The 14,479-nt window shown below is 35.3% G+C and overlaps 1 protein-coding gene across 3 annotated transcripts in view; it reads left to right on the forward strand.

Annotated features, from left to right (window-relative positions):
• The window catches only part of LOC123552426 (uncharacterized), a 137,135-nt gene that overhangs the window by 35,095 nt on the left and 87,561 nt on the right, over nucleotides 1-14,479 (forward strand). The gene's annotated exons all lie outside the window — the stretch shown is intronic.

The following is a 14,479-nucleotide window of genomic DNA, read 5'->3' on the forward strand; positions in this document are numbered from 1 at the left end:
AGGATTCTTTTCACTTAAGTCATCCAGTGTTGACTATGTAAACCAGAGTCAATACTCTATTACTCCATGTTGTATCTCTTGTAACCACTATCGTCTCACTGATGTTCACCGATGTCTCCGTGATGTCCCACTAACAAACCGCTATTGCCTCATTGATGTTCTCTGATGTCTTCAAGATGTTCCACTAGCGAACCACTATCGCCTCCATGACGATGAAACCTTATTTGAAATGCTTGAAATGAATTATATATTACCATTGTTCATTAAAATAATATTGTGTGAGTGAGGATTGCATGTCATGTTTATTTAATTTTTGCACTGATTTTAAAAAGAAAAGTGATTCTCACTTATATTTTTCCAAGAAAGGGAGGACATATTATACTATGACTGTATCGTTATGGTAATTATTAAGAAGTTTTAATTGATTTTATCTATTTACTAAACTTGAAATCATATTCATTTTCTTTAAAGTAGCTCGACTATAGTAAAGGCGAGACTAACCTTAGGGGTCAGCACTTTTAGATAAAGAATGGGAAATGCCACAGTGGTATCTATTCGGCATGCGGATATTTATAACTATTATAAGATTTTACTGGATAGTTTTCCTTAAATAAACCTTGTTAGAATATAGTATATACTAATTCCACTAAGGCGGCATGAGAAATGGTCAGCAGTTGACACATCATCTTTTACGGTTTTGCTATATAACTCTGACCGCAGAGCGCCTTAGCATCCGAACATAGCTGTAAGATAATAGGTGTCTCCCAGTTTTGGCATTCAAAATTCTAAATTATTTTCAAATTTATTTCATTTTTGAAAGGCTATTTCTGAACTATGGATATATTAATTTATGAAAAACAGATTATTAATTTTAAATGTGCATCTAGAGAGAGAGAGAGAGCGATGTTATGTATTAATTTATTCAGGATAATTTTGGGCTTTGGATTGAATAAATCATATTTAAAGAACTATGTACCTTAAGTTTTATGTACTAAATAAAATCCCCTATAGATCGACTTATGAACTTATAAAACGGCTGATCGGGGTACAAAGTTCCTTTATTGCATCGTCCCAAACATAAATCTCCCGTCAATTTGGGCTATAATACCGATTTTTTTGATGTAATAAGAACACAAATTGAATGGCTTCCCGTCCGATAGTCAGTATAATTAACTGTCGGTCTGAATAGGTATATGAATGACATATCGTCGTGCACCCTAAGTTAGGAGGTCCCCACATATCTGCAAAATTCCTAAGAAAAAAAGATTTCTGGTAAAAATGAAAGTGTAGAAGTAGGTCAAAGATGTCAAATGAATTCAAATGGGTTTTAAGTAGGAAAGAATATCAAACGTATATCACAGGCACTAATTTTACATAGTTTAATTATTCCCAAAATTAACAAGTATTCTAAAATTCCTATTTCAATATTTAGAACAAAGTCCATTCCTGTCGTTTGCATCCTCCACAGTCAAGGTCGTTTAAGCTTAAGGCTAAACACATGTTTGATTTTTATTTTCTAATGATCTAACTTTTAATCAAGTGTCATTTACCATCGTTATTTCCTGTTGGGTACATTTATGTCTCTTATCTCAAAGTCAAGCTACATATAATCTTAAAAATTTCTTTGTCACAATTTCAAGCAAAATGTATAACAATACGAAGGCCATTCCAAAAATAATGACAATCGTGCGCTTTCGTAGAAGTTAGACACACAGGAAACTAGTGTTTACATGGATAATACATGAATGACTCCTTTATAACAAAAAAATCTGAAACTATGGCCTACATTTACTCGTCCTGGCAAGCTCAAAACAACAGTGACGTCAAAGAACATTTCTGCTGCAAGATGTCTGATTGATGAAGACACAAGGTACACAGTGTCCGAGATATCGTCTTTTCTTAGCATGTCAACGGGGAAACTCACAAGATTCTCACAAAGCACTTTAAGAAAGGTTTGAGCCCGATGGGTACCTCACATACTAACCGAGGAGCAAAAAGGCCAATAGAGTCAAAAGTGCAAAGAAAATGTAGATGATCGCACATTGCCACAGTCCATAAGAGGAGATGAGACCTGTTTATACTTTCATGAGCCACAGCACGCGTTGACAACAGACAGTGGATGCGAAAAGGTGACAGCAGACCATAATTTGCAAAAAGAACTAAAAGTGTCGAAAACGTTTCGTATTATATCTTCTTTAACTCAAGGGGTATACATTTCTACATAGTCAGGAAAGGCAGTCATGGACAGTTTTATAGAGACAGAGTACTGAAAGCTAGTTGTTAAACAAAAATATGAAAAAAATATGTCCAAGAACAGGTATTCGTGGTCTCTAGTTGATCCATGACAGCGCTTTGGCTAAAGAAAATGCCATTGTTCTAAAGTTTTTGAGAGATCGAAACTTTAAGTGGTACAAATTAATGATTCCACTTATTCATCAGATCTTCTTATCTTCTTTTAATGAAACTAAGAATATATAAACCCGACCGTTATCCAGTGTGACATTTCTAAAAAGTGCCCATGTTTGTTACCAGGGTCGAAATATTCTAAAATCAAATCTGGGTTTTAAAAAGAGATTACATTGCGAGAGATTTTCAGACACGCACCGCTTAACTATACCGACAATTGATTGGATGAATTTGTATGGTCTTGACTTTGCTAACACTCTGTTTTGAGATTTTTTTCTTAATATTTTTCAACATTATAAAATATCAAACACATCGCTATTGCTTTACCTTTTATTCACTTGCCTATTTAAATCGGAATGTGTCTCATTTCAAAAATGCTAATAGGAAAATCGATTCTCGTCGCACAATTCCGTTCAATTCCAACAGAAGAAAAATGGATTACAGAACAAATTTCATATATATATTCTGCAAGTAATCAACACGTGGTGTGTGCGTGCAAATGTGAGTGCGTGTATATATGTGTGTGTGTGTGTGTGTGTGTGTGTGTGTGTGTGTGTTTTGGGCAGTGCCCTACTGTGTTATTTCTCTTAAATGTCTGTTTGTTTACCAGTGTTAATTGTGTTTGTTTGTCTTGTGTACGTGCGTGTCTGCGCTGCTGTGGTTCACGGCGTAGAGAGACTGCTTTTTAGGAACGTGGCTGATATTTATTCTTGTTTTTTCCCTTTTGAATATTTATCCTTAATTTTTTCCACTTTCCCCCAGCACCAGACCCCATTTTTCTACCCCATCCCCACCCATCCCCTTTTTGCTGTATTTCACCCCCATCCACCCCCTTTTTCTGTATTTGACATAATGATTTAAATAATTTACTTGTTGTTTGGTTTTTGAAGCAACCCGTCTACAATATTTTTCCGTTACAGCTTCTTTTTGTTGTGGGCCTACTTTGCGATTCATTGCTCTATGGCTGTGTTTGGGGTGCTCTGTGCTTCCGGGAAATCTACCCTTACCTTTTATCTTTTTTTGACTATTACTAAATTCGAATTCATTTATTATAAAAGATAAATGAGTTGATGAGATATTGATTACTATTTGACAGGCATGAGATCTTTAGTGTAAAGAACAATTGCGCTACACGATGAATTCTAAACAATATTTTACTGGTATTTCTGGATGTATAGTCCATTTTAATATAAACTGTCACAGGAGCATGATTACACGGTTCTGCACACTACACAAAGAACAGACAGAAGAAATATATAGGAATAATACACGTTTTTATGTATCAACGTCTCCAGAAGCCCAAGCCACTGTTGGCGACCGTGAACGAATTTTCCCTATATCAAAATGACTTTAGGACTAAATTTGTATTGTTATCATAAGTGATGACTTAACGATTCCGGTACAATTTCTAAATACCATTCCGTTTTTCTTGGGAACGGTGAACATAATACCCATAACCGATTCAACAACACTATCAAAAGCATGTATCAAATGTTTTTAAACGACCATTTTTATTTCTCGTTATTGCAAACATGACATTTACCATATTTTTGCATGTCACTTAAAAATGCGATAAACAGGAACTCAATTTCAAGAACAATAATTTTACGTACGAGTTATTTGAATCCGAGCAATTATTTTGTGTATGAACGTGTTGGCCTGCTTCCAAGAATTACATGAATTCTTTGAGAAATTAAATAAAAACATACCAAAATCGTGTATACGACTTCTAAATGTAATTAATCACACACGTTACATGCGATTTAATACATTCACGGTTAGCGACGAAAATTGAACCCTCCGCTATGGAGCAGATGGCAGAGCGTGGGGTTTGTAACTAATATAGCAAAACATACCATGAATAGGACTATTCTTGTTAAAAGTAATAATTACAAGCAAAAAATGTCAGCTGATACCAGTCCATTAAGCTGGTGTCCAAATTATTACGAATCGGGTAATTTCTTTGTTTTGAACAGTGACTCAGCAGGTCTGCATCTCTGTGTCACGCATGATAATTTGTGGATTGCTAACTCAACTGTCAGCTGCTGTCTAGTTACTTTAAACAATGTAGTACGGCTTGCGGCTGCCATATTGAACAGAGCGCTGTATCATAAATTATTTCAGATCGGTGATAATTGCTTTACTCACATCTATGGTTTGAATGACATATTTAAATTATTTTTTATTTCTTTAAATTACTGTACATTGTATATAGACGTAATTTTGAATTTAACGTATTGACTTAATAGACTACGACACCTCGAACATATATGTAAAGATTATTGGTATAAAAAAAAGATTGTTTCCGGTAACATGCTCAAAATAATTAAGGTAGGTAGGTCGGTAATTTTTTTTTTATTTTTTTTTTATTTATTAAGTGGGACTTTTCGGAAATTACTTTTCTATCTAAAAATGAATACAAATAAGGGGGTTATGCCTTTAGAGCACCAGTAAGTTGATTTCTAACATCACTGACCATGTTTAAACCATAATAAGTGCTGTTTTGCAACTTTTTGTTAAAAAGTTGAAAAAATAATTCCCCAAGGCCATAAAAACATTTACTGGTTGGGAACCAGTAGCCGGACTGGACCAGTTACCGGACACATGTAATAACCACTTTATTTCGGCGTTATTCACGTAGTTGTTTCATCTCGATCATTTGGATGTTTGTTCTTCATGTCTACAACAAACCACAATATTACAGGGCTGTATAATGTTAGGTTTTAAGATGATACCTCACCTGTGTTTACAAAACAACTTTCTGTCTTCACGGGACATGAAGATAGCATTGCGCATGTGCAGTAGTTTAAACTTGTCGAGGTACCAAGTGGGCAAGAAATAATTAAACTACATATTGATTTTCTGCTGATAACATGTGCTACTTTTAATTTCACGGTAATAGTTACATTAAATTCTAGGCTGTCGATTATTGCACTAATTTAATTCTATATCTATTGGAATTATCAAGAATTCGTGTTAGACGAAATTCGAGTTGATATGCAGGCTCCATAACCTCAGATCCCCTTTCTAAATTCCAGTTTGTTTAGTTCTGCCCATTGTTTTCTAGTTTAGGTCAAACCCATTATTTTCTCTGGGGACCAGATGCTTTTCATGGATTTACACGCTAGTGTATCATTGAAGGTTCCATGTGCACCGCCGTATGAATACATCTGCGGATGTTTCTTAATTGATTTTTATACTTGTAGCATTGTAAATGTTGAGTTCTGCTCAACCCGGGGCTAGAGGGCGTGGACGGTAGCATGCATTTCCACTACCGTCCATGAACAGGCTCAATCAAACCGAGCCTGTAACATTTTCGTTCTTGTCGTGTTAGACGACCTGTGGAGTTTCCACTTTTTCTGTTTTGTTATAGTTAGCCTCTCTTTGCTTTCGTAGCTGCTATTGAAAGTCGGGTTATCTTTCATGTGCATTTTTGGAGAGATTAATGATAAAGAAATGTGTAAAAATAGTCTAATTACTTATTTCGCTATCAAAATAACAGCAAAGCATCGTCAAAATATTTGTCCGGCTACTGGTTTACCTCACGGGGAAAAAAACCTTCTTTTTGTGACCCCATTTGAGGCCCCATGGAACCCATATTTTATGTCACAACGCAATGCTGATTACAACATCGGATGCAGAAGGACCTCAAGTTCGTGCTGTGTGGGCTTCATTTATGTCAAATATATTTTTTAGGAAATACTGGAGCCGAAATATGAAAATTTGTCCGGCTACTGGTTCCCAACAAGTAGGGTCGAGCCAAAAATTTAGGGTAGGTCGAGATACCGGAAACAAGCATTTTATTTACGCCTATAAATCTAACATGAAAAGGTAAAATTTCCGCGATTTTTCTATGACACAAATTTAAACTAGATTTATGTTTTCATAATAAGTAGGCGCAAACTATTTAAATTGCTTCGTCTTAAGTACTCGCACGTAGACCTCTTGAACCTAAAGTTTATTGATATGAACCAAAGATAAAATGAACTGTTCGTGGGAAAATATGATACCCATATTTAATACACAATCGGATTTGCACCTAGTACAATACGAATTTGATTGCTGTAGAATACTAGGTAATGCTTAGCAAATATAAGCCTAACAATTGTACCCAATTAAAGTAATTTGTAGACAAATTTATTTTTTTATTTCATGAGTATAGACTAAGCCGGGGAGGGACTTCTAACTTCCTACTTCTAACTTCCTACTTCTAAATTCTTACATCTATGTTGTATTTATTTAGAGTCGCTAGAAATTACTATTAAAGAGTACGCTTATAAATTTTAAATGTGTATTTCTTGCTTAGACTGGAAGAGGTATCCCAGCGAAGTAATTTTATTTTAGTAAGTACAGTTAGTCGGCTCTACGTTGTAGGAGTTGCGACTGAGCCCAGAATAATGTTCATGCTGTCTCCATAGTTGTAGATTCGGAGAAAGTCGGTAAAATTTCATTATGATCGACCTTATCCCAATTGTAGGTATGATGCAGATCCTTGATCATTGGCACTTGACTATTTTAGACATGTACATGTATGCTCATACAATTGAATGTTTGATATGTCAGCTAGGTCTTGTGTTTAAGTAAATACATGAAAATGTTATGTATAAGAAATCAGTATACTGTGCATTCTGGACGGAAATTCTTCCAAATTATTAATACTTCGCATACCCTTTTATTAACATTATTATACCTTATTGTAAACGCATGTAGTAACCAAATGCCCTTGAAGCAGTAACTATGGCCCTAATTGAGCAGTGTGTCTCACGTGCAATAATTATGATGGCCCCGTGTAATCGAAACGTTCCTGCATACGTCATATAGTAACGTTAATTTTCTGGCGGAACTTTTGCGAAAGATTTTTTAACTTAGTGAAATAAAGTAGTGTATTTGATACGTACCAGCATACGTTGAAAATATAAAAAAAAAACGAATATAAAACTTAAGTGCGTGTATATGATAAAAAGAGTCATAAAATGGCTGGTATCCCTCTTCGATCCATCTCTATATAGCACGAAAGGCAAAGAAAGAACTCTTATTTCTGACTTCTAACTTGTTACTTATTAGTTCTAACTTCTTATTTCTAATTATTTACTTTATAGTTCATAGTTTTTAGTTCTTACTTCTAATTTCTTGCTTCTAATGTTTTACTTCTTATTTATAAGTTCCACATTCTGACTTATTGCTTCGGTGTTTGAATGTATCAATATTGCGTCCAGTCAGAGCCTGTATTTTAACTTTACTGACAAAATAGGGAAATGGCGCAAACATAAGCGGTAGTCGCATAATGTCGGATTCAAATAGTTCTGTTTTTTTGCTCTCTACAGTCAACAGTTTTTTCCTTAACTTCATTGCGTGTTTTTGCTGAAATCACCTGGCAGGTTTATGCTTGACATTTAAATTGCATTTTCATCATGAAATAATTGCACTAAAGTTGTCAGCCATAGAAACTTAGGTCACATACCACCACTAAAATTTGGAGTCTCGGTTTTGAACTGATGATAAGTGTGTTTGTTGGAAAACATTTTTATTCATTACTGACAATGTTGTTAAAGAAACTGAAAGTTACAGACATTTAAAAAGGGTCGTGCTTTTCAAGTTTATGAAGAACAAGTAAGGCCAGATTATTCGATTAACAATTTAAGCGTTTATTTCACTAATTCCGTCAAACAATACATACGTAACTACCAAAATACATACAGAATATGGACACTATTTGTTTCTGTATCATGTAATGTATCGGGTGAATACCAGATTAAATGGTTCACAGTCACAGTATAGCATAGGGAATGACTAGTTTGAACATACATGTAAATACATTTTCCCCCTTTTTATTCAATGTTTTAATGGTTGCAGCAAAGACTTACTAGCATGAATTCACTCGCAACGTCACAATTTAAGTAAAAATGTGTTTATATTGTTTTTACATATCAATATGAAGCCTTGAGTATTTTGTTTTTGTAAGACATATTAGGCCTACTACAAAGAGATCTTCATGTAGATTTTCTTAACTCAACGGCAGTCTTTACTAGCCTTGTGGCGGCCATGAAAAGTCATATCATGCATGAATTCAGTGTTTCTTCTGTGCATTTGAGATCATAGAGTCCATTCAATATTCTAAATGGTAAAACCATCTCGAAAGCAAACGAAGTTGTTCGTGTATCTAAATATTTTTGGCAAAAAAATCACGAAATGACGATGTCGACCATGTCATTTTTTCTGCATAGAAAAGATCACAGAAGTACCAATATTAAAATAGAACAATCACATGTCTTTACTACAATACTCAAGCATAGAAGAGGATATGTAAAAGAATCGCAAAATAACCAAGTCAGCTTTGTCATTTTTATTTGCAAAACAAGTGAAAGTACTGAAATGATGTGCTTTTTTTTATTTTTTGTAAGATGAAAAATCACATGCTTTTATTACTGTAACAATACTCAAGTACGGAAGACCATAAGTGACAGGTGGGTGTTATATATTAACGCAACATTTAAATATACGGTCGATTGTCATTTTGAGAGTTTATTTCTTTTGCAAAACGTGTGGCTTTCAAGTGGATTTCGTAGTAAACCCAGCAGTGTGACGTGGTCATATTGAAAAAATGATACCAGCCTGATATCGGTACTCTAAAAATACACAATTAACCATGATAAGATAATGACATAACATATTTCAAAATTTGAGATAGGTACTATATGTATATTCATATAAGAAATGCGTTATTCGAGAATATATAAAGCGTTCTATTCAAATTTAGATAAACATCTTTCCATTGCGATATAAGGTAAGATATTAGTCTAGCTTTGGTAATGATTATTTTGTTTTCTCAATACAGTTCAAACTGCAAAAGAAAGAGAGGGAGTTTTTTTCCTCCAGATTGTTCAATATTATGTTTGTACGGTGGTATGTTTAGGACATGCAATTACTTTTTTTAGGATTAAATTATCTTGAGCGATCAACATCTTATCTCGTGCGCACGACATCTTATTTTGAGCGATCAACATCTTATCTCGAGCGATCAACATATTATCTTGAGCGATCAACATCTTATCTTGAGCGATCAACATCTTATTTCGTGCGCACGACATCTTATCTTGAGCGATCAACATCTTATCTCGAGCGATCAACATATTATCTTGAGCGATCAACATATTATCTTGAGCGATCAACATCTTATCTCGAGCGATCAGCATATTATCTTGAGCGATCAACATCTTATTTCGTGCGCACGACATCTTATCTTGAGCGATCAACATCTTATCTCGAGCAATCAACATATTATCTTGAGCGATCAACATATTATCTTGAGCGATCAACATATTATCTTGAGCGATCAACATCTTATCTTGAGCGATAAACATCTTATCTCGTGCGCACGACATCTTATCTTGAGCGATCAGCATATTATTTTGAGCGATCAACATCTTATTTCGTGCGCACGACATCTTATCTTGAGCGATCAACAGTTTTACTCGAGCGATCAACATATTATCTTGAGCGCACGGCATCTTATCTTGAGCGATCAGCATCTTATCTTGAGCGATCAACATATTATCTTGAGCGATCAACATCTTATTTCGAGCGATCAACATATTATCTTGAGCGATCAACATATTATCTCGAGCGATCAACATCTTTTCTCGGTCATCTTATCAATATCTATTAAGGACCTTTGTGTGAATTCAGATGATTAGTAAAAACATACGGCTGCCACCGTTTTTGTTTTTATTTAGATTATACTTATAACCGTTTCACATGTTTGCAGGGTTAGACTATTAAATACGGAAACTGATAAAAAAGGCAGCAAAACATCAAAGATGATGCAAAGAAATAAATTTAAGTCCTTGACAAAAAAAAATAGTATGTAGGCTTCGCTATGGAAGCCCTGGAGGGACAATTGATTTCCGTACTTCCCACTTCTGACTTCTAACTTTTGCACTTCTCACTTCCAACTTCTTGACTTCCTACTTCCTACTTCTAACTTCCACACTTCTGACTTCCAACTTCCCGACTTTCGACTTCTGGTTTCCAACTTCCACACTTTTTACTTCCGGCTTTTGACTTCTTACTTCCTTCTTCTAACTTTCGCACTTCTGACTTCTAACTTCCGCACTTCTGACTTCCAGCTTCCTGACTTCATACTTCCGACTTCCAACTTCCACACTTCTTACTTCCGACTTCCAAAAAAGGAAAGTTGGCAGTCAGAAGTGCGGAAGTTGGAAGTTAGGAAGTTAGAAGTCAGAAGTGTGGAAGTTAGAAGTCAGAAGTGCGAAAGTTAGAAGAGGGAAGTAAGAAGTCAAGAAGTCGGAAGTAAGAAGTGTGGAAGTTGGAAATCAGAAGTCGAAAGGCAGGAAGTTAGAAGTCAGAAGTGCGGAAGTTAGAAGTCAGAAGTGCGGAAGTTAGAAGAGGGAAGTAAGGAGTCAAAAAGTCGGAAGTAAGAAGTGTGGATGTTGGAAATCAGAAGTCGAAAGGCAGGAAGTTAGAAGTCAGAAGTGTGGAAGTTAGAAGTAATAAGTGCGGAAGTTAGAAGAAGGAAGTAAGAAGTCAAGAAGTCGGAAGTAAGAGGTGTGGAAGTTTGAAATCAGAAGTCGAAAGTCAGGAAGTTGGAAGTCAGAAGTGAGAAGTCAGAAGTGCGGAAGTTAGAAGTAGGAAGTCAAGAAGTTGGAAGTGAGAAGTGCAAAAGTTAGAAGTCAGAAGTGGGAAGTACGGAAATCAATTGTCCCTCCAGGGCTTCCATACTTCGCCCATATATTAAACGATTTTCCTTGTTTTCCCTTAATTCATACATGCAACTTTTCTGCGCGAATTTATCAGTCGAACTGAAATTTGTTGCTGTTTTAACATGTAGTATGCATCATTGGTTATGTTCATTTGATTTTGAAGATAGGATGACCAGTTATATGCATTGCTTTCCCAATTGATGTGATAAACTTGTACATGTACTTGTGGGAAGTTTAAATAACAGCGGAATAGGCGGGACCCTAATTAACAACTTGTCCGTATGTTTTACTGATGACCTAAATGCACACACAAAAGGCCTTAATATATATAAATAAGATGTCGTGCGCTCGAGATAAGATGTTGATCGCACAAGATAAGATGTTGATCGGTCAAGATAATTAATATGTTGATCGCTCGAGATAAGATGTTGATCGCTTAAGATAATATGTTGATCGCTCGAGATAAGATGTTGATCGCTCAAGATAATATGTTGATCGCTCGAGATAAGATGTTGATCGCTCAAGATAAGATGTCGTGCGCACGAAATAAGATATTGATCGCTCGAGATAAGATGTTGATCGCTCAAGATAATATGTTGATCGCTCAAGATAATATGTTGATCGCTCGATATAAGATGTTGATCGCTCAAGATAATATGTTGATCGCTCGAGATAATATGTTGACCGCTCAAGATAAGATGTTGATCGCTCGAGATAATATGTTGATAGCTCGAGATAATATGTTGATCGCTCGAGATAAGATGTTGATCGCTCAAGATAAGATGTCGTGCGCACGAAATAAGATGTTGATCGCTCGAGATAAGATGTCGATCGCTCAAGATGATATGTTGACCGCTCAAGATAATATGTTGATCGCTCGAGATAAGATGTCGTGCGCACGAGATAAGATGTTGATCGCTCAAGATAATATGTTGATCGCTCAAGATATGATTTTGATCGCTCGAGATAAGATGTTGATCGCTCAAGATAAGATGTTGATCGCTCGAAATAAGATATTGATCGCTCAAGATAATATGTTGATCGCTCGAGATAAGATGTTGATCGCTCAAGGTAAGATGTTGTGCGCACGAGATAATATGTTGATCGCTCGAGATAAGATGTCGTGCGCACGAGATAAGATGTTGATCGCTCAAGATAAGATGTCGTGCGCACGAGATAATTTAATCTTAAAAAAAATAACACATGTCCTAAACATACTACCGTATGTTTGTACCATTTGTTGAATTAATTAAAGTATCCAACATTATTGAGTTAATTAAAATATCTCGTTTTTTACTTAACAGAATAAAATCTTTAATTTTCTCATATTGTTACGTGTAGCAAAATATCAGACATTATTAAGTTGATTCAAATAACTCGTACTATTAACCAGTGTGGGGAATCACATGATCAAAGTAATCTCTAAACCAAAGTTTTGAAGAACATGAATAAATTTCCTACCATGATAAGACATGAAATTTAAACATAGCCTAACATATGACTAATGAAAATTGTTAAATTATTATGTAGTTGACAATAATGATAGATATCCTGTAATTACAAACACTAAGGAAAATAAAAAGTCTCAGTTTCTTGAACTGTTCCAGATAATCAGAAGGTGATTGTGATTGAAATCTATATAGTTTTAGGATACATCTATGTTGCCATATGGTAGGCTATATTTTAGATTTACAGCAAAAGTTGCTTTAATATGATCCCATATTATTCATAAATGTATTTTGGTTTAGAGATTATTTTGAGCATGTGGTTCTCCACAGTGATTAACTATTAAAGCAAAATATTTCACAATATTATGTTAATTACCGAAGGCATTTAAAGTTAAAGTTGGCAAACGAATTTTGCTGCATCTCAACTAATAAAGAATTTGATATGTTAGTCAGCTTGACTGAAAGCGTTAGAATTTCCGATTAGTTCAGCCATCAAACCATTCCCGGAAGGAAAATAGAGCCATCTTGATTTTTTTGAAGTTTCGTCAAAACTTTAATAACCTTACTGATATTTTTCTATTACGAATACAGATAATATATTATTTAAAACTGAAACTGCTTTATTTGATTAAACGCCTAATTTTACACATAGTATATTCACTGGCGTTGTACATTAAATTAAACCAGATTTATATAACGCCCAAGGCGCTTTACATAGTTCAAATGCAGCCACACAGGGCGCATAATTCATCCTCTACTAGTACAGACACAGAGCGATCTGACCAGAGGGACAGAGTGAGACAAAGCCCCCACGACAGAGAGATCAGAAATCAGATACAGGCTTATCCGGCTAACTTAGCCTAGCTCGTTTCGAATAGACATCCTGGTTCTTTAACGTGCCCAGTGTATAGCACTGATACACGCGAGGATTGCCTGGGTTCCTGACCAGTACACCTCTAGTTGGGTGGGAAACACTGAAAAGCGTTTCTGAAAATTCCCGAGGAGCTGCCAGGGATCGAACCCCGACCTCAGGATTGGAAGGCCAGTGGGCAAACCACTGAGCTATCCGTCCACCCACGGTTTAGTGCGCTTTAGATTACAGTAACTTGTTGTTATCACAAGATAAGTTAATTTAATGGGACGGAATTTGAATGTACATTGCCGTCGGTCAAACGATTAGGTACCTGAAACTTGCATTTATGATGGATTGTCAATGAATTCGACGGATTTAGAAAACGGATGTTGACTTCTGAATCAGGTGGCGCTCTGTCCTGTAAAATTGAATCAGACATTGCGTTTACTTGGTTGGGTACGAATGCCCGTATGTCAGCTTGACAGCTCTTGACGGTCAGACATTGGCCGAGTTTACAGCGATGTTTTTCATCATATAGCAGAAAAGTTTAACATTAATGTAAATTGGGCCAATTTTTCCTTCTTTGAAAGTAACCATGAATATAAATCTTGGGATAGTTTACTTTGAGGAATCAAACAAATGAAAATGTCTTTTTGTTGTCATATGTGGTTCATATCAGAATTCAATAATGAAATATGGCATGCTTAATGCATATCATAAAGTTAATTAATAAAATAGTTATGAATTAGCGGATTTCATATTGACTTTATTATTTGGCCTTTAATTGCTGTATTGGCCGAGGCAAAATAACAAAGCCAATATGAAATCACCTTATTAAGAATGTTACATTACTGTGTCGATATATACTGACAGAATCCTCATTTCATACGACCTAATTTATTTGCAAATAAATAAAATGAGTGTATAAATTGCCGTCAAAACATAAATTGGTATAATGTCATAAAACTGCCTAAAAAAAAGTGAAATTTGGTTTGTCATTTTCATTTTCCCAATTACGTGATAAAACGGGATTGAAATAATTGATCTTACGT

This window comes from Mercenaria mercenaria, chromosome 4 (assembly GCF_021730395.1).
Source record: "Mercenaria mercenaria strain notata chromosome 4, MADL_Memer_1, whole genome shotgun sequence".
In the NCBI taxonomy this organism is placed as follows: domain Eukaryota; kingdom Metazoa; phylum Mollusca; class Bivalvia; order Venerida; family Veneridae; genus Mercenaria; species Mercenaria mercenaria.